Source organism: Pristiophorus japonicus, chromosome 31 (genome assembly GCF_044704955.1).
Source record: "Pristiophorus japonicus isolate sPriJap1 chromosome 31, sPriJap1.hap1, whole genome shotgun sequence".
Classification (NCBI taxonomy): Eukaryota; Metazoa; Chordata; class Chondrichthyes; family Pristiophoridae; genus Pristiophorus; species Pristiophorus japonicus.
Genome location: NC_092007.1, coordinates 11,539,783 through 11,559,817, shown reverse-complemented (window position 1 = coordinate 11,559,817; position 20,035 = coordinate 11,539,783). Strand labels below are relative to the sequence as shown.

At 53.6% G+C, this 20,035-nt stretch overlaps 1 long non-coding RNA gene across 1 annotated transcript; it reads left to right on the top strand.

Annotated features, from left to right (window-relative positions):
* The first annotated feature begins 16,870 nt into the window (after window positions 1-16,870).
* LOC139240412 (uncharacterized) lies at window positions 16,871-19,683 on the top strand. The gene is made up of 3 exons (XR_011588719.1): window positions 16,871-16,920; window positions 17,944-18,036; window positions 19,661-19,683. It is a non-coding gene; the product is annotated as an uncharacterized lncRNA (long non-coding RNA).
* Window positions 19,684-20,035: the final 352 nt, after the last annotated feature.

Below are 20,035 nucleotides of genomic sequence, written 5' to 3'. Positions count from 1 at the left end.
CCGGTGGTGGAGGGAGTGAGTGTTGGAGGTGGTGGAGGGAGTGAGTGTTGGAGGTGGTGGAGGGAGTGAGTGTTGGAGGTGGTGGAGGGAGTGAGTGTTGGAGGTGGTGGAGGGAGTGAATGTTGGAGGTGGTGGAGGGAGTGAGTGTTGGAGGTGGTGGAGGGAGTGAGTGTTGGAGGTGGTGGAGGGAGTGAGTGTTGGAGGTGGTGGAGGGAGTGAGTGTTGGAGGTGGTGGAGGGAGTGAGTGTTGGAGGTGGTGGAGGGAGTGAGTGTTGGAGGTGGTGGGGAGCGTGGCCCATCGAGCGGGCGGCTTTGTCCAGGATGGTGTCGAGCTTCTCGAGTGTTGTTGGAGCTGCAACTCATCCAGGCAAGTGGGGAGTGTTACATCATCATCATCATAGGCAGTCCTTCGAAATCGAGGAAGACTTGCTTCCACTCTAAAAGTCAGTTCTTAGGTGGCTGAACAGCCCAATACGAGAGCCACAGTCCCTGTCACAGGTGGGACAGACAGTGGTTGAGGGAAAGGGAGGGTGGGACAGACAGACGTTGAGGGAAGGGGAGGGTGGGACTGGTTTGCCGCACGCTCCTTCCGCTGCCTGCGCTTGGTTTCTGCACGCTCTCGGCGACGAGACTCGAGGTGCTCAGCGCCCTCCCGGATGCACTCCCTCCACTTAGGGCGGACTGGTCTTTGGGCCGGGGACTCCCAGGTGTCGGTGCGGATGTTGCACTTTATATCAGGGAGGCTTTGAGGGTGGTCCCTTGTAACGTTTCCTCTGCCTACCTTTGGCTCACTTGCCCGTGAAGGAGTTCCGAGTAGAGCGCCTGCTTTGGGAGTCTCGTGTCTGGGGACATGCGGACAATGTGGCCCTGCCCAGCGGAGCTGGTCGAGTGTGGTCAGTGCTTCGATGCTGGGGATGTTGGCCTGGTCGAGGACGCGAACGTTGGTGCGTCTGTCCTCCCAGGAGATTTGCGGGATCTTGCGGAGTCCCACTCACCCATCACCCCCTGTGCTCGCTGCCCCCGTGTCCTAACTCACACCGAGTCCCGCTCACCCATCACCCCCTGTGCTCACTGCCCCGTGTCCTAACTCGCACCGAGTCCCGCTCACCCATCACCCCCTGTGCTCACTGCCCCCGTGTCCTAACTCACACCGAGTCCCACTCACCCATCACCCCCTGTGCTCACTGCCCCCGTGTCCTAACTCACACCGAGTCCCACTCACCCATCACCCCCTGTGCTCACTGCCCCGTGTCCTAACTCACACCCAGTCCCGCTCACCCATCACCCCCTGTGCTCACTGACCTACATTGGCTCCCGGTCCGGCAACGCCTCGATTTCAAAATTCTCATCCTTGTTTACAAATCTCTCCATGGCCCTCGCCCCCTCCCTATCTCTGTAACCTCCTCCAGCCCCTACACCCCTCCCTATCTCTGTAACCTCCTCCAGCCCCACAACCCCTCAAGATGTCTGCACGCCTCGAATTCTGCCCTGTTGATCATTCCCCCGATTTCCATCGCTCCACCATCGGTGGCCGAGCCTTCTGTTGCCTGGACCCCAAGCTCTGAAACTCCCTCCCTAAACCTCTCAACCTCTCTCCACCTCTCTTTCTTACTTTAAGTCGCTCCTTAAAACCGACCTCTTTGACCCAGCTTTTGGTCACCTGCCCTAATTTCTACTTGTGCGGCTCGGTGTTAAATGGATTTGTTTTGTGTTGTAACACTCCTGTGAAGCGCCCTGGGACATCGTGCTATGTTGAAGTCGCTATATAAATGTAAGTTGTTCTTGATGTGAGCATCGCGGGCCAAGCCGGCATTTATTGCCCATCCCTAATTGCCCCTTGAGAAGGTCGTGGTGCAATGACTATTTCACCAGACTGATTCCCGGGATGAGAGGGTTGTCCTGTGAGCAGAGATTGAGAAAAATGGGCCCATACTCTCTCTCGAGTTGAGAAGAATGAGAGGTGATCTCATTGAAACATAGCAGATTCTGAGGGGGAGTGACAGGGTAGATGCAGGGAGGGGGTTTCCCCCCGGGCTGGGGAGTCTAGAACCAGGGGTCACACAGTCTCAGGATAAGGGCTCGGCCATTGAGGAGTGGGATCAGGAGGAATTTCTTCACTCAGAGGGTGGTGAATCTTTGGAATTCTCTGCCCCAGAGGGCTGTGGAGGCTCAGTCGTTGAGTATAGTCAAGGCTGAGATCGATAGATTTTTGGAGTCCAGGGCAAGTGAGGGATCGGGCGGGGAAGTGGAGTTGAGGTCGAAGATCAGCCGTGATCTCATTGAATGGCGGAGCAGGCTCGAGGGGCCGAATGGCCGGCTCCTGCTCAAGTTCTTCTGTTCTTCTTGAACCGCTGCAGTCCGTGTGGTGAAGGTGCTCCCACAGTGCTGTTAGGGAGGGAGTTCCGGGATTGTGACCCAGCGACGATGAAGGAACGGCCGATATATTTCCAAGTCGAGGGATGGTGTATGTGTGACTGGGAGGGGAACGTGGAGGGGGGGTGTTCCCATGGACCTGCTGCCCTTGTCCTTCGAGGCGGGTAGAGGTGGCGGGTTTGGGAGGTGCTGCCGAAGAAGCCTTGGCGAGTTGCCGCAGTGTATCTTGTAGACAGTGCACACCGCAGCCACGGTGTGCCGGTGGTGGAGGGAGTGAGTGTTGGAGGTGGGAGGTGGTGGAGGGAGTGAGTGTTGGAGGTGGTGGAGGGAGTGAGTGTTGGAGGTGGTGGAGGGAGTGAGTGTTGGAGGTGGTGGAGGGAGTGAGTGTTGGAGGTGGTGGAGGGAGTGAGTGTTGGAGGTGGTGGGGAGCGTGGCCCATCGAGCGGGCGGCTTTGTCCAGGATGGTGTCGAGCTTCTCGAGTGTTGTTGGAGCTGCAACTCATCCAGGCAAGTGGGGAGTGTTACATCATCATCATCATAGGCAGTCCTTCGAAATCGAGGAAGACTTGCTTCCACTCTAAAAGTCAGTTCTTAGGTGGCTGAACAGCCCAATACGAGAGCCACAGTCCCTGTCACAGGTGGGACAGACAGTGGTTGAGGGAAAGGGAGGGTGGGACAGACAGACGTTGAGGGAAGGGGAGGGACTGGTTTGCCGCACGCTCCTTCCACTGCCTGCGCTTGGTTTCTGCACGCTCTCGGCGACGAGACTCGAGGTGCTCAGCGCCCTCCCGGATGCACTCCCTCCACTTAGGGCGGACTGGTCTTTGGGCCGGGGACTCCCAGGTGTCGGTGCGGATGTTGCACTTTATATCAGGGAGGCTTTGAGGGTGGTCCCTTGTAACGTTTCCTCTGCCTACCTTTGGCTCACTTGCCCGTGAAGGAGTTCCGAGTAGAGCGCCTGCTTTGGGAGTCTCGTGTCTGGGGACATGCGGACAATGTGGCCCTGCCCAGCGGAGCTGGTCGAGTGTGGTCAGTGCTTCGATGCTGGGGATGTTGGCCTGGTCGAGGACGCGAACGTTGGTGCGTCTGTCCTCCCAGGAGATTTGCGGGATCTTGCGGAGACATCGTTGGTGGTATTTCTCCAGCGACTTGAGGTGTCTACTCTACATGGTCCATGTCTCTGAGCCATCACACTCCTGACTTGTGCCTTGTAGATGGTGGAAAGGCTTTGGGGAGTCAGGAGGTGAGACACTCACCGCAGACTACCCAGTGTCTGACCTGCTCCTGGGCATGGTATGTCCTGTGGATGGGAGCAGAAAGTCGCAAAGGGACAATGAGAGATTAAGTGCGTGGGCAAAGCTGTGGCAGCTGCAGTTTAGTGCGACGGCAGTGGGAACTCATGCACTTTGGACTGAAGAAAGATATATACAAGTACTTTCAAAGCTTTCGAGCAGCCAGATTTAAGTCCTAACATCATTAAATGCTGGTGGGCAGACTTATTCCCGGGATGGCAGGACTGACATATGAAGAAAGACTGGATCGACTAGGCTTATATTCACTGGAATTTAGAAGAATGAGAGGGGATCTCATAGAAACATATAAAATTCTGACGGGGACGGGACAGGTTAGATGCGGGAAGAATGTTCCCGATGTTGGGGGAAGTCCAGAACCAGGGGTCACAGTCGAAGGATAAGGGGTAAGCCATTTAGGACCGAGATGAGGAGAAACTTCTTCACTCAGAGAATTGTGAACCTGTGGAATTCTCGACCACAGAGAGTTGTTGAGGCCAGTTCGTTCTATATATTCAAAAGGGAGTTAGATGTGGCGCTTGCAGCTAAACGGATCAAGGGGTATGGAGAGGAAGCAGGAATGGGGTACTGAAGTTGCATGATCAGCCATGATCATATTGAATGGTGGTGCAGGCTCGAAGGGCCGAATGGCCTATTCCTGCACCTATTTTCTATGTTTCTATGAAAAAGCCGGATGGAATGAAGGGTGGCTGGAATACCAGGGACTGTTAGTCATGCTTCAGTTGACCCTGTCAGGAGTAACCACGTTCAGTCCTGCGTGCAGCAGCCCATAGGAAGGATATATTGGCCTCAGGGGGGGGAGCCACGCAGATTCACCAGAATGTTACCCCGAGGCTGAAAGGGTTAAGTCCCGAGGGCAGGTCGCACAGACCGGGCCTGTGTTCCCACGTGTTTAGAAGATTAAGGGGCGATCTGATCGAGGAATTTGAGACGATTAAAGGATTTGATCGGGGAGATCGAGAGAGAAACTGTTCCCTCGGGTGGGGGCAGTCCAGAACAAGGGGACGTCACCCTAATATTCGAGCCAGGCCGTTCAGGGGTGATGTCAGGGAGCACTTCTTCACACAAAGGGCAGCGGGAATCGGGAACTCTCTTCCCCCAAAGAGCTGCCGAGGTTGGGAGTGGGGAAGGGGGCATCAGTTGGAGCTTTCAAGACCGAGATGGATTGATTCCCCGTCTATTATTGGAAGAATATCGGGACTATTGGCAGGGGAATTGTCCAGAGGCCAATATCCGTCCTTCGACCAACACCAAAAAACAGGTGATCTGGGTCATAAGAACATAAGAACATAAAGAACATAAGAATTAGGAACAGGAGTAGGCCATCTAGCCCCTCGAGCCTGCTCCGCCATTCAACAAGATCATGGCTGATCTGGCCGTGGACTCAGCTCCACTTACCCGCCCGCTCCCCATAACCCTTAATTCCCTTATTGGTTAAAAATCTATCTATCTGTGACTTGAATACATTCAATGAGCTAGCCTCAACTGCTTCCTTGGGCAGAGAATTCCACAGATTCACAACCCTCTGGGAGAAGAAATTCCTTCTCAACCCGGTTTAAAATTGGCTCCCCCGTATTTTGAGGCTGTGCCCCCTAGTTCTAGTCTCCCCGACCAGTGGAAACAACCTCTCCGCCTCTATCCTGTCTCTCCCTTTCATTATTTTAAATGTTTCTATAAGATCACCCCCTCATCCTTCTGAACTCCAATGAGTAAAGACCCAGTCTACTCAATCTATCATCATAAGGTAATCTATCATCATCACATCGCTGTGCATGGGAGCTTGCTGTGCGCCAATTGGCTGCCGCGTTTCCCACATTATAACAGTGACCACGCTCCAAAAGTACTTTGTTGGCTGCGAGGCTGTTTCGGGACGTCCGGTGCTGGTGCTGAAAGGCGCTATGAAATGCCAGTCGTTCCTTACTTTTTGCAACCAATGACGGCACATGAATCCTTTGAACCGACTTCTTTTCCTGAACAGACTTGCCTCCCGGAATCCCGACGTGCTCCGTGGCGTCGACCGAGAACAACACCGCCCTGCAGTTCTCCTGCGCGTGGCTGGGAGGCTTCCCCCGCGCTCGGGTGTGGTGGGACGGCCTGTCACGTAACGTTACCACCACCTCGCAACTGGTGCAGATCGAGAACTCGCCGGCCAGCCTCGACGGCAGGAACGTGACCTGCGTAGCCAGCCAAGAGGTGGAGACCAAAAGCTGTGTCGTCACGCCAGGTAGGGTGGGCGGGGTTTACAATATTGCACCTTTGCATCGTGCATTTACCGTGGTCAAACAACCCCAGACACTTCACAGCACCGTGTACCGGACAAAATATGCAGGAAACACAAAAAAGTTATTGTGCAGGTGCAGCAAGTGAACAGGAAGGCAAATGAAATGTTGGTCTCTATTGCAAGGGGGGTGGAGTATAAAAGTAGGGAAGTCCTGCTACAACTGTACAGGGTATTGGTGAGGCCACACCTGGAGTACTGCGTGCAGTTTTGGTGATGGGGAACATGGAGATAGCAGAAACTCTGAAGAAACATGTTGTATCAGTCTTTACAGTAGAGGACACTAACAATATTCCAACAGTGGATAGTCAAGGGGCTATAGTGGGGGAGGAACAAAACACAATCACAATCACTAAGGAGGTGGTATTCAGTAAGATAATGGGACAAAAGGCGGATAAATCCCCTGGACCTGATGGCTTGCATCCTAGGGTCTTAAGAGAAGTAGCGGCAGGGACTGTGGATGCATTGGTTGTAATTTACCAAAATACCCTGGATTCTGGGGAGGTCCCAGCAGATTGGAAAACTGCAAATGTAACGCCCCTATTTAACAAAAAAAAGGAGGCAGACAAAAAGCAGGAAACTATAGACCAGTTAGCCTAACATCTGTGGTTGGGAAAATGTTGGAGTCCATTATTAAAGAAGCAGTAGCAGGACATTTGGAAAAGCAAAATTCGGTCAGGCAGAGTCAGCATAGATTTATGAAGGGGAAGTCATGTTTGACACATTTGTTGGAATTCTTTGAGGATGTAATGAACAGGGTGGATAAAGGGGAACCAGTGGATGTGGTGTATTTGGACTGCCAGAAGGCATTTGACAAGGTGCCACATTCAAGGTTACTGCACAAGATAAAAGTTCACGGGGTTGGGGGTAATATATTAGCATGGATAGAGGATTGGCTAACTAACAGAGAACAGAGAGTCGGGATAAATGGGTCATTCTCGGGTTGGCAATCAGTAACTAGTGGGGTGCCGCAGGGATCAGTGCTGGGACCCCAACTATTTACAATCTATATTAACGACTTGGAAGAAGGGACTGAGTGTAACGTAGTCAAGTTTGCCGACGATACAAAGATGGGAGGAAAAGCAATGTGTGAGGAGGACACAAAAAATCTGTAAAAGTACATAGACAGGCTCAGCGAGTGGGCAGAAGTTTGGCAGATGGAGTATAATGTCGGAAAGTGTGAGGTCATGCACTTTAGCAGAAAAAAAATCAAAGAGCAAGTTATTATTTAAATGGAGACAGATTACAAAGTGCCGCAGTACAGCGGGACCTGGGGGTACTTGTGCATGAAACACAAAAGGTTAGTATGCAGGTACAGCAAGTGATCAGGAAGGCCAATGGTATCTTGGCCTTTATTGCAAAGGGGATGGAGTATAAAAGCAGGGAAGTCTTGCTACGGTTATACAGGGTATTGGTGAGGCCACACCTGGAGTACTGCGTGCAGTTTTGGTTTCCATATTTGCAAAAGGATATACTTTGGAGGCAGTTCAGAGAAGGTTCACTCGGTTGATTCCGGGGATGAGGGGGTTGACTTAAGAGGAAAGATTGAGTAGGTTGGGCCTCTACTCATTGGAATTCAGAAGAATGAGAGGTGATCTTATCGAAACGTATCAGATTATGAGGGGGGGCTCGACAAGGTGGATGCAGAGAGGATGTTTCCACTGATGGGGGAGACTAGAACTAGGGGGCATGGTCTTAGAATAAGGGGCCGCCCATTTAAAACTGAGATGAGGAGAAATTACTTCTCTCAGAGGGTTGTAAATCTGTGGAATTCGCTGCCTCAGAGAGCTGTGGAAGCCGGGACATTGAATAAATTTAAGACAGAGATAGACAGTTTCTTAACCGATAACGGGATAAGGGGGCGGGCAGGGAAGTGGAGCTGAGTCCATGATCGGATCAGCCATGATTGTATTAAATGGCGGAGCAGGCTCGAGGGGCCGAATGGCCGACTCCTGCCCCTATTTCTTATGTTCTTATGGGATGATTTATCGTCAATTCCTGTTTTTGCAGTGTCGCCAATCGTCATCCCATCGCGGCTGGTTGCCACGGACACGCTGGGCGATGCCACGGTGACCCTGAGATGCCAGGTCACGGCGAACCCTTCCCCCGACTGTCGCTGGTACCGGGGGCGGAGCGAGTTGGCCAGCGGGGAGAAATTCGTTATTTCGCGGGACCAGCAGGAAATGCGCATCCGGACCTTTTCCGCGGAGAACAGCACCGGGGATTACAGCTGTTCCTGCCGCAACCCTCTGGGAGACAACACCCAAACACAGCGACTGACCGGTAACCCCAGGCTCGGTGGGGGCTGAACACATTCTCATTTCGGCTCACGTCGAGTGTACAGCCCAGAAACAGGCCATTGGGCCCCATCGCTCCGTGCCGGGGTTTATGTCCCACCGCTCCGTGCCGGGGTTTATGTCCCACCGCTCCATGCCGGGGTTTATGTCCCACCGCTCCGTGCCGGGGTTTATGTCCCACCGCTCCGTGCCGGGGTTTATGTCCCACCGCTCCGTGCCGGGGTTTATGTCCCACCGCTCCGTGCCGGGGTTTATGTTCCACACCAGCCCCCTCCCTCCCCTCTCCATCTCACCCCATCACCATATCCTTCTATTCCTTTCTCCCTCATGTGTTTATCCAGCTTCCCCTTAAATGTATCTCTGCTATTCTCCTCGACCCCTCCCTGTGGGAGCGAGTTCCCACATTCTCACCCCTCTCTGGGTAAAGAAGTTTCTCCTGAATTCCCCATTGGATTTATTAGTGACTGTCGTATATTGATGGCCCCTAGTTCTGGTCTCCCTCCACAAGTGGAAACATCTTCTCTACGTCTACCTTATCGAACCCCTTCATAATCTACACACCTCCATCAGCTCACCCCTCAGCCTTCTCTTCTCCAGAGAAATGAGCCCCAGCCTTTCCTGATAGTTATAACCTCCCAGTTCTGGTTAAATTCTCGCAAACTGTTATTGTACTTTCAACAAGCCTCGATAGCCTTTTGAAATATGGAGACCGGAACTGTGCACAGTGCTCCAAGTGTGGTCTAACCCAGGTATATGGAGACCAGAACTGGGTACAGTGCTCCAAATGTGATCTAACCCAGGTATATGGAGACCAGAACTGTGCACAGTGCTCCAAGTGTGGTCTAACCCAGGTATATGGAGACCAGAACTATACACAGTGCTCCAAGTGTGGTCTAACCCAGGTATATGGAGACCAGAACTGGGTACAGTGCTCCAAATGTGATCTAACCCAGGTATATGGAGACCAGAACTGTGCACAGTGCTCCAAGTGTGGTCTAACCCAGGTATATGGAGACCACAACTATACACAGTGCTCCAAGTGTGGTCTAACCCAGGTATATGGAGACCAGAACTGGGTACAGTGCTCCAAGTGTGGTCTAACCCAGGTATATGGAGACCAGAACTGGGTACAGTGCTCCAAATGTGATCTAACCCAGGTATATGGAGACCAGAACTGTGCACAGTGCTCCAAGTGTGGTCTAACCCAGGTATATGGAGACCAGAACTATACACAGTGCTCCAAGTGTGGTCTAACCCAGGTATATGGAGACCAGAACTGGGTACAGTGCTCCAAGTGTGGTCTAACCCAGGTATATGGAGACCAGAACTGTGCACAATGCTCCAAGTGTGGTCTAACCCAGGTGTTTGGAGACCAGAACTGTACACAGTGCTCCAAGTGTGGTCTAACCCAGGTATATGGAGACCAGAACGGTGCACGGTGCTCCAAGTGTGGTCTAACGCAGGTATATGGAGACCAGAACTGTACACAGTGCTCCAAGTGTGGTCTAACCCAGGTATATGGAGACCAGAATTGTACACGGTGCTCCAAGTGTGGTCTAACCCAAGTATATGGAGACCAGAACTGTACACAGTGCTCCAAGTGTGGTCTAACCCAAGTATATGGAGACCAGAACTGTACACAATGCTCCAAGTGTGGTCTAACCCAAGTATATGGAGACCAGAACTGTACACAGTGCTCCAAGTGTGGTCTAACCCAGGTATATGGAGACCAGAACTGTACACAGTGCTCCAAGTGTGGTCTAACCCAGGTATATGGAGACCAGAACTGTACACAGTGCTCCAACTGTGGTCTAACCCAAGTATATGGAGACCAGAACTGTGCACAGTGCTCCAACATCGCCGTTAGGGAGGGAGTTACAGGATTTTTTCCGCGCGATGATGAAGGAATGCAAGGAGGGAGGGAGAAAGGGAAGGAGAGAAAAAGGCGGAGAGGGAGGGAGGGTGGAGGCAAGGAATGGAGGGTTGGAGGAAAGATGTGGGAGAGGGAGGGATGAGGCTTGGGAGGGGGAGAGGGTGGGTGCTGAGAGAGAGCGTGTAAGGGGAGAAGGAGTGAGAGAAAGGGAGGGAGGGAGGCAGAGAGAGGGAGGGAAGGAATGAATGAATGAGAGACGGGGAGGGAGGGTGTCAGATCGAGAGTAAGAGCGTGAAAGAGCGAGAGGGAGTGATAGAGTGGAAGGAGGGAGAGAGAGAAGGAAAGAGGGAGGGAGAAGGAGCGCGAAAGAGAGAGTGCGGAAGAGAGGGACGGACAGAGGGGAGAGGGTGCTGGAGGAAGATTAAGAGTGAATGCGGGAGGGAGGGAGAGAGAGTGATGGAGGAGGAGGGAGAGAGAGTGATGGAGAGAGAGGGAAAGAGGGAGGGAGAGAGAGTGATGGAGAGAGGGAGGGAGAGTGAGGGAGAGAGAGTGATGGAGAGAGAGGGAAAGAGTGTGATGGAGAGAGAGTGATGGAGAGAGAGGGAAAGAGGGAGGGAGAGCGAGTGATGGAGAGAGAGGGAAAGAGGGAGGGAGAAAGAGTGATGGAGAGAGAGGGAAAGAGGGAGGGAGAGAGAGTGATGGAGAGAGAGGGAAAGAGGGAGGGAGAGCGAGTGATGGAGAGAGAGGGAAAGAGGGAGGGAGAGAGAGTGATGGAGAGAGAGGGAAAGAGGGAGGGAGAGAGAGTGATGGAGAGGGAAGGAGAGAGAGTGATGGAGTGATGGAGAGAGAGTGATGGAGAGAGAGTGATGGAGAGAGAGGGAAAGAGGGAGGGGGAGAGAGCGATGGAGAGAGAGGGAAAGAGGGGGAAGGAGCGAGGGGGAAAGAGAGAGTGATGGAGAGAGAGGGAACGAGGGAGGGAGAGAGAGTGATGGAGAGGGAAGGAGAGAGAGTGATGGAGTGATGGAGAGAGAGTGATGGAGAGAGAGGGAAAGAGAGTGATGGAGAGAGAGGGAAAGAGGGAGGGGGAGAGAGCGATGGAGAGAGAGGGAAAGAGGGGGAAGGAGCGAGGGGGAAAGAGAGAGGGATGGAGAGAGCGAGAGTGGGAAGGAGCGAGAGTGGGAAGGAGCGAGGGAGGGAGGGAGAGAGTGGGAAGGAGAGAGTGGGAAAGAGCGAAGGAGCGAGGGAGGGGGAGAGAGAAGGAGCGAGGGAAGGAGAGAGAGAGAGAGAGAGATGGATGGATGTTCAGATGGTCTGACTGAGTCAGGAGGGGGGGGAAACGAGAGAACGGACGGTGGGGGGTAGGGGGATGAAAACACATTTCCCCCGTGCACTGACACTCCCGCCTCTCCCTCACAGCGCCCTCGGTCTCCGGCGTGGTGGTACGGCGCCTGAACGGGACGGCGGCCATCATCTCGTGGGCCGTTCGTGAGACGGACGTGGTGACTGCCTTCCTGGTGCAGTCCCAAGTGACAACGCAGAGGTCTGCTCCCTCCTCCTCCTCCTCCGCCTCCCCCCGCTCCTCCAGCACCTCCTCCTGGCAGACCCTGAAGGTGGCCGGAATGGATCAGCGCTCCACCACCGTGTCCCAGCTGCGGGGCGATCTGGGATACACCTTCCGGGTGGTCCCTATGACGGGGTCGGAGCGAGGAACACCATCAGACTCCCAGTCCGTCGCCGCCACGGTCAACAGTAAGTGTGAAGCCGCCAGCCTTATTCTGCACTTAGACCGGGCAAACCAAATATGCAGTAACAGTCCAGAGGACAAAATCATGCAATGTATACAAGACAGTTTTCTCGATCAGTATGCTGAGCAACCAACTCGGGAGCAGGCTATTTTAGATCTGGTATTGAGCAATGAGAAAAGGTTAGTTAATAACCTTATAGTAAAGGGGCCTTTAGGGAAGAGTGATCATAATATGATAGAATTTTACATTGAGTTTGAAAGTGAGTTGCCTCGTCAAGGTCGAGGCAGAGAGGATGTTCCCCCCTCGTGGGGGAATCTAGCACTAGGGGGCATAGTTTGAGAATAAGGGGTCGGCAATTTAGAACTGAGATGAGGAGGAATTTCTTCTCGTGAACCTGTGGAATTCTCTGCCCCAGAGAGCTGTGGAGGCTGGGTCATTGAATATATTTAAGGCGGGGATGGACAGATTTCTGAGCGATAAGGGAGTGAAGGGTTATGGGGAGCGGGCGGGGAAGTGGAGCTGAGTCCATGATCGGATCAGCCATGATCGTATTGAATGGCGGAGCAGGCTCGAGGGGCTGAATGGCCGACTCCTGCTCCTATTTTTTATTTTCTTCTGTGATCTACTTAAATCCAAAACATGAGAATTTAGGAGCAGGAGTCGGCCATTGGGCCCCTCGAGCCTGCTCCGCCATTCAATGAGATCGCGGCTGATCTTCGACCTCAACTCCACTTTCCCATCCAATCCTTGATTCCCCTCGACTCTAAAAAAAAAAAAAGAATCTAGCGACCTCAGCCTTGAATATACTCAACGACTGAGCCTCCACAGCCCTTTGGGGCAGAGAATCCCAAAGATTCACCACCCTCCGAGTGAAGAAATTCCTCCTCATCTCAGTCCTCAATGGCCGACCCCTTATCCTGAGACTGTGTGTGACCCCTGGTTCTAGACTCCCCAGCCCGGGGGGAAACACCCTCACTGCATCTACCCTGTCAAATCCCCCTTGTATGTTTCCATGAGATCACCTCTCATTCTTCTAACGAGAGAAACTAGGATCTTCAATCTAAACAAAGCAAACTAGGTAGGTACGAGGGGAGAGTTGGCCAAGGTCGATTGGGAAACTGTATCAAACGGTATGATGGTGGATAAGCAATGGCTAGCATTTAAAGAATTAATACATAATTTACAACAAACATACTTTCCTTTCAGGCACAAAAGCCCCACAGGAAAAGTGGTCCCACGAGAGAAGCTACAGATAGTATTAGATCAAAGGAAGAGGCTTATAATGTTACCAAAAAGAGAGTAGTTAGCCCGAGGATTGGGAGGGTTTTAGAATTCATCAAAGGAGGACCAATAAATTGACAAAGAAAGGGAAAATAGAATATGAGAGTAAACTAGTGAGAGATGTAAAAACAGACGGTAAAAGCTTCCATAGGTATGCAAAAGGAATAGATTAGCAAAAGGAAATGTGGGTCTCTTACAGGCTGAGACAGGAGAAATTATAATGGGGGGGAATAAGGGAATGGCAGTGAAATTAAACAAATAATTTGTGCCTGCCTTCATTGAAGAAGATACGATAAACCTTCCAGAAATAGTAGTGTATCTTTGGTCTAGCGAGAATGAGGAACTGAAATATATATTAGTACCTGTATTAGTAAAAATAATCAAACTGGAGAAATTACTGGGACTCAAAGCCGATAAATCCCCTGGACCTGATGGACTACATCCTAGGGTTTTGAAAGAGGTGGCGATAGAGATAGTGGATGCATTGGTTGTCACCTTCCAAAATTGTATAGATTCTCGAACGGTTCCCGCGGATTGGAAGGTAGCTAATGTGACCCCGTTATTTGAGAAAGGAGGGAGAGAGAAAACGGGGAACTGCAGGCCAGTTAGCCTGACATCAGTCATTGGGAAAATGCTAGAATCTATTACTAAGGACGAGGTAACAGAGCACTTAGAAAATAAAAATAGGATTGGGCGGAGTCAACACGGATTTATGAAAGGGATATCATGCTTCTTATTTTAGTGCTATTTGTTCGTATAACATTATCTCTCCCATATAAAGAAAGAAGACTCCCTCAGTACTGCCCCTCCGACAGTGCGGCGCTCCCTCTGTACTGCCCCTCCGACAGTGCGGCGCTCCCTCAGTACTGCCCCTCCGACAGTGCGGCGCTCCCTCAGTACTGCCCCCTCCGACAGTGCAGTGCGGCGTTCCCTCAGTACTGCCCCTCTGTCAGTGTAGTACGGCGCTCCCTCAGTACTGCCCCCTCCGACAGTGCAGTGCGGCGCTCCCTCTGTACTGCCCCTCCGACAGTGCGGCGTTCCCTCAGTACTGCCCCTCTGTCAGTGCAGTACGGCGCTCCCTCAGTACTGCCCCTCTGACAGTACAGCGCTCCCTCAGCACCGCCCCTCCAACAGCGCAGTACGGCGCTCCCTCAGTACCGCCCCTCCGACAGCGCAGTGTGGCGCTCCCTCAGTACCGCCCCTCCGACAGCGCAGTACGGCGCTCCCTCAGCACTGCACTGGGAGTGTCAGCCTAGAGTTCTGTGCTCACGTCCCCGGAATGGGACTTGAACCCACAACCTTCTGACCCAGAGGCAAGTGTGCGACCCACTGAGACACGGCTGACACCCAACGACAAAGACCATTTCTTTACAAGGATGTGAGGCTCATTAAATGACAGTTCCTGTAGCAGTGTCGAACCTGTATAAAGTCTTGACTTGTAGTTCCTCCGTCGCTGACATCCCTCTGGTTCCTTTGCAGACACCCTGAGTGCCGGAGCCATCGCTGGGATCGTGGTGGGTTGCATGGTAGCGTTGCTCCTGATCGTACTCCTGATCGTCTGTCTGATGGTCAGGAAATGTAAGTCTGTGAGCGCGGGGTGAACGAGAGCGTCTGTCTCGCGCAGTCACCACTAGCCACAACTTGATACACCGCCCAAACCCACTTCACAGGAGCGATTATCAAACAAAATTTAACATCCAGCGCACGCGAGGGGATGTTGGGGACAAGCGACCAAAAGCTGGGTCAAGGAAGTCGGTTTTCAAGGAGTGCCTTAAAAGGAGGAGAGAAAGAGAGAGAGGCGGAGAGGTTGAGGGAGGGAATACCAGAGCTTGGGGCCCAGGCAGCTGAAGGCACGGCCTCCAATGGCGGAGCGATGGAAATCAGGGAGAATGCTGTAACACGCGATCCAACAGTTTATAGAATTGTGGACCAACAATAACTTTATTTATATAGCGCCTTTAACGTAGTGAAACGTCCCAAGCAGCGTCACACAAGATAATGGGCCGCCTCCTGTTCCGATGTAACAAGCTCGATTATTATCGGGTAAAAAATATTTGACACCGAGCTGCATAAGTAGAAATTACCGCAGGTGAGCAAAAGCCTGGTCAAAGAGGTCGGTTTTAAGGAGCGTCTTGAAAGGAGCCCATTCAGCCCCTCGAGCCTGTTACACTGGCACAGGAGGAGACCCATTCAGCCCCTCGAGCCTGTTACACTGGAACAGGAGGAGACCCATTCAGCCCCTCGAGCCTGTTACACTGGAACAGGAGGAGACCCATTCAGCCCCTCGAGCCTGTTACACAGGAACAGGAGGAGACCCATTCAGCCCCTCGAGCCAGTTACACTGGAACAGGAGGAGGCCCATTCAGCCCCTCGAGCCTGTTACACTGGAACAGGAGGAGACCCATTCAGCCCCTCGAGCCTGTTACACTGGAACAGGAGGAGACCCATTCAGCCCCTCGAGCCTGTTACACTGGAACAGGAGGAGGCCCATTCAGCCCCTCGAGCCTGTTACACTGGAACAGGAGGAGGCCCATTCAGCCCCTCGAGCCTGTTACACTGGAACAGGAGGAGACCCATTCAGCCCCTCGAGCCTGTTACACTGGAACAGGAGGAGACCCATTCAGCCCCTCGAGCCTGTTACACAAGAACAGGAGGGGGCCCATTCAGCCCATCGAGCCTGTTACACAGGAACAGGAGGAGGCCCATTCAGCCCCTCGAACCTGTTACACTGGAACAGGAGGAGGCCCATTCAGCCCCTCGAGCCTGTTACACTGGAACAGGAGGAGACCCATTCAGCCCCTCGAGCCTGTTACACTGGAACAGGAGGAGACCCATTCAGCCCCTCGAGCCTGTTACACAGGAACAGGAGGAGGCCCATTCGGCCCCTCGAGCCTGTTACACAGGGAACAGGAGGAGGCCCATTCAGCCCCTCGAGCCTGTTACACAGGAACAGGAGGAGGCCCATTCAGCCCCTCGAGTCTGTTACACAGGAACAGGAGGAGGCCCATTCAGCCCCTCGAGCCTGTTACACAGGAACAGGAGGAGGCCCATTCAGCCCCTCGAGCCTGTTACACAGGAACAGGAGAAGGCCCATTCAGCCCCTCAATCAGATCGCGGCTGATCTGTATGTTAACCCCATCTACCCACCTTCGCTCCGTAACTGTTAATACCCTGACCCAACACAAATCTATCTCGGTCTTGAAAGCCCCAATTTAACCCCCGGCTTTGACAGCTTTTTGGGGGAGAGAGTTCCCGATTCCCGCTGCCCTTGGTGTGAAGAAATGTTTCCTGACATCACCCCTGAGCAGCCTGGCTCGAATTTTAAGGTGACGCCCCCTTGTTCTGGACTGCCCCCACCCGAGGGAACGGTTTCTCTCTCGATCTCCCCGATCGAATCGTTTGATCGTCTCAAACCCCTCGATCAGAACGTCCCTTAACCTTCTAAACTCGCGGGAACACAAGCCCGGTCTGTGCGACCTGCCCTCGGGATTTAACCCTTTCATCCCCCGGGGTATCATTCTCGTGAGTCTGCGTTGTTCGACCTCCCAGGCCGATATATCGCCCCCGAGGATAATGCCCGCGCTGATGGGGTGTGGGCATGGGACGGGGGGTGCGCGGGAGGGGGGATTTCCTCTGAGACTTGGGAACGGGACTGGGAGGTGATGGCTCCACAAGTTGAATTGTGTGTTCATCTTATTTTTGTTCCTCTCCAGTTAAGAAAAACAAGAAGCCAAAGGAGGGACAACGGGTGCATAATGGAAAGGTATGCGGTGTTGAGGGGCAGTACTGAGGGAGCGCCGCACTGTCGGAGGGGCAGTACTGAGGGAGTGCCGCACTGTCGGAGGGGCAGTACTGAGGGAGTGCCGCACTGTCGGAGGGGCGGTACTGAGGGAGTGCCGCACTGTCGGAGGGGCAGGACTGAGGGAGTGCCGCACTGTCGGAGGGGCGGTACTGAGGGAGTGCCGCACTGTCGGAGGGGCGGTACTGAGGGAGCGCCGCACTGTCGGAGGGGCAGTACTGAGGGAGCGCCGCACTGTCGAGGGGCAGTACTGAGGGAGCGCCGCACTGTCGAGGGGCAGTACTGAGGGAGCGCCGCACAGTCGGAGGGGCAGTACTGAGGGAGCGCCGTACTGTCGGAGGATCCATCTTTTGGATGAGACGTCAAACCGAGGCTCTGCTGCCCTCTCAGGTGGACTTAAAAGATCCCATGGCCACAATTTGGAAGAAGAGCAGGGGAACTCTCCCCGGTGTCCTGAGGCCAATATTTTTCCCTCATCAGCATCACTAAAATAAATTATCTGGGTCATTATCATATTGCTGTTTGTGGAAGCTTGCTGTGTAACAGGCTCGAGGGGCTAATGGGCCTCCTTCTGTTCCTGTGTAACAGGCTCGAGGGGCTGAATGGGCCTCCTCCTGTTCCTGTGTAACAGGCTCGAGGGGCTGAATGGGCCTCCTCCTGTTCCTGGGTAACAGGCTCGAGGGGCTGAATGGGCCTCCTCCTGTTCCTGTGTAACAGGCTCGAGGGGCTGAATGGGCCTCCTCCTGTTCCTGGGTAACAGGCTCGAGGGGCTGAATGGGCCTCCTCCTGTTCCTGTGTAACAGGCTCGAGGGGCTGAATGGGCTCGAACCCACGACCTTGTGATGCGGAGAGAGAGAGTGCTAAGCCGACGGAGGGAAGACCGACAGCTAAGGAGCATAATAGATGGAGGAGGGCGGGCTGATGGATTTGTGGGACGGACCGCCATGTTTCCCCCAGTGCTAATCGCTGCCATTTTTTGCCCAACAGAGCGCTTCGAGTGGGACGAGACCCATCAAGTTGCCCGGACCCGATCGTCCGGACTCCAGCACAGGGCAGAGTCTCTCGAACAAAACAGACCCGGTAATGTCCCTCAGAGCAGCCGCGAGGAGCGTGATGGGGACGGAAGTCCCCACGCCTGATGTCCAACCTCCATAAGAACATCAGAAATAGGAGCAGGAGTCAGCCACTCGGCCCCTCGAGCCTGCTCCGCCATTCAATAATACCGTGGCTGACCTGATCATGGACTCAGCTCCACTTCCCTGCCCGCTCCCCATAATCCTTCACTCCCTTATCGCTCAAAAATCCAATACAAGGCCAACATTCCATTGGCCTTCCTGATCACTTGCTGTACCTGCATACTAACCTTTTGTGCTTCATGCACAAGTACCCCCAGGTCCCGCTGTACTGCGGCACTTTGCAATCTTTCTCCATTTAAATAGTCATTTGTTTTTTTATTTTTCCTGCCAAAGTGGATAACCTCGCACTCCTCCCACATTATACTCCGGCTGCCAAATTTCTGCGCACTCGCTCAGATCTCTGGGGTCAGGGTTCAGGCGGGGTCCCCGAGACCAAGCGAGATGACCCGTGCGTTGAGCTTCGCTTATGCTAGGTCCCACTGCCTCTGCCGAACAATGTGTCCAAGTTCGCCACTGACACGAAGGTCGGGGGTCGCAGTATGTCATGTCGGGTGTGGCCACAACTGGAGTACTGTGCCATGGACGACGTGGACCGTTTCCCATATCTCGGGAGCCTCTTGTCAACAAGGGCAGACATTGGCGACGAGATCCAACACCGCCTCCTAGGGCGCCAGTGCAGCCTTCGGCCGCCTGAGTAAAAGAGAGTTCGAAGACCAGGCACTCAAAACTGCCACCAAGCTCATGGTCTACAGGGCTGTAGTGATACCCGCCCTCCTGTATGGCTCAGAGACATGGACCACGTACAGTAGACAGCTCAAGTCGCTGGAGAAATACCACCAACGATGTCTCCGCAAGATCCTACAAATCCCCTGGGAGGACAGACGCACCAACGTTAGCGTCCTCGACTAGGCCAACATCCCCAGCATCGAAGCACTGACCACACACTCGATCAGCTCCGCTGGGCAGGGCCACATTGTCCGCATGTCCCCCAGACACGAGACTCCCCAAAGCAAGCGCTCTACTCGGAACTCCTTCACGGCAAACGAGCCAAAGGTGGGCAGAGGAAACGTTACAAGGGACCACCCTCAAAGCCTCCCTGATAAAGTGCAACATCCCCCACCGACACCTGGGAGTCCCTGGCCCAAAGACCAGTCCGCCCTAAGTGGAGGGAGTGCATCCGGGAGGGCGCTGAGCACCTCGAGTCTCGTCGCCGAGAGCGTGCATGAAACCAAGCGCAGGCAGCGGAAGGAGCGTGCGGCAAACCAGTCCCACCCTCCCCTTCCCTCAACCACTGTCTGTCCCACCTGTGACAGGGACTGTGGTTCCCTATTGGACTGTTCAGCCACCTCAGGACCCATTTTTAAGAGTGGAAGCAAGTCTTCCTCGTTGCCGAGGGTCTGCCGATGATGACTGTGTCCAATTCTGGGCACCACACCTTCGGAAGGATGCATAAACCGACTGGGCCACGACCAACATGTCAGGAATGCAACAGAGGAGAGATTGACAGTGTAACAGGAAAGATTGTTCCTCCAATCCTCGAGCTAACGGCTCCCGCTTTTTCCCCGCAGAGTCGGAAAGTTCAGAATAATTCGGAGGCTGGTCCACAGGTGGTGGCAAATGGAAGGCAACCCTACATACTTCCAAGGCCCGATTATCTGGAGACCAACACCCTACGCAGTATCTCCAACAAGACAGACCAGGTACATCCCACTGAGCACATACTACGGGAGTAACTGGGCAGGAGCAGGATGTCTCAATGGTCACACCTGACCTCCGAGGTCGGGATTCAGGCGGGGACAGACAATATGGGGTGGAGGCCAGTGACTTGCGATGGGACGTGGATCCAAACCCCTTCCCATTCTCTCCCACTGCACACAATCCCAATGGACCCAAACCCCTTCCCATTCATTCCCACTGCACACAATCCCAGTGGATCGAAACCC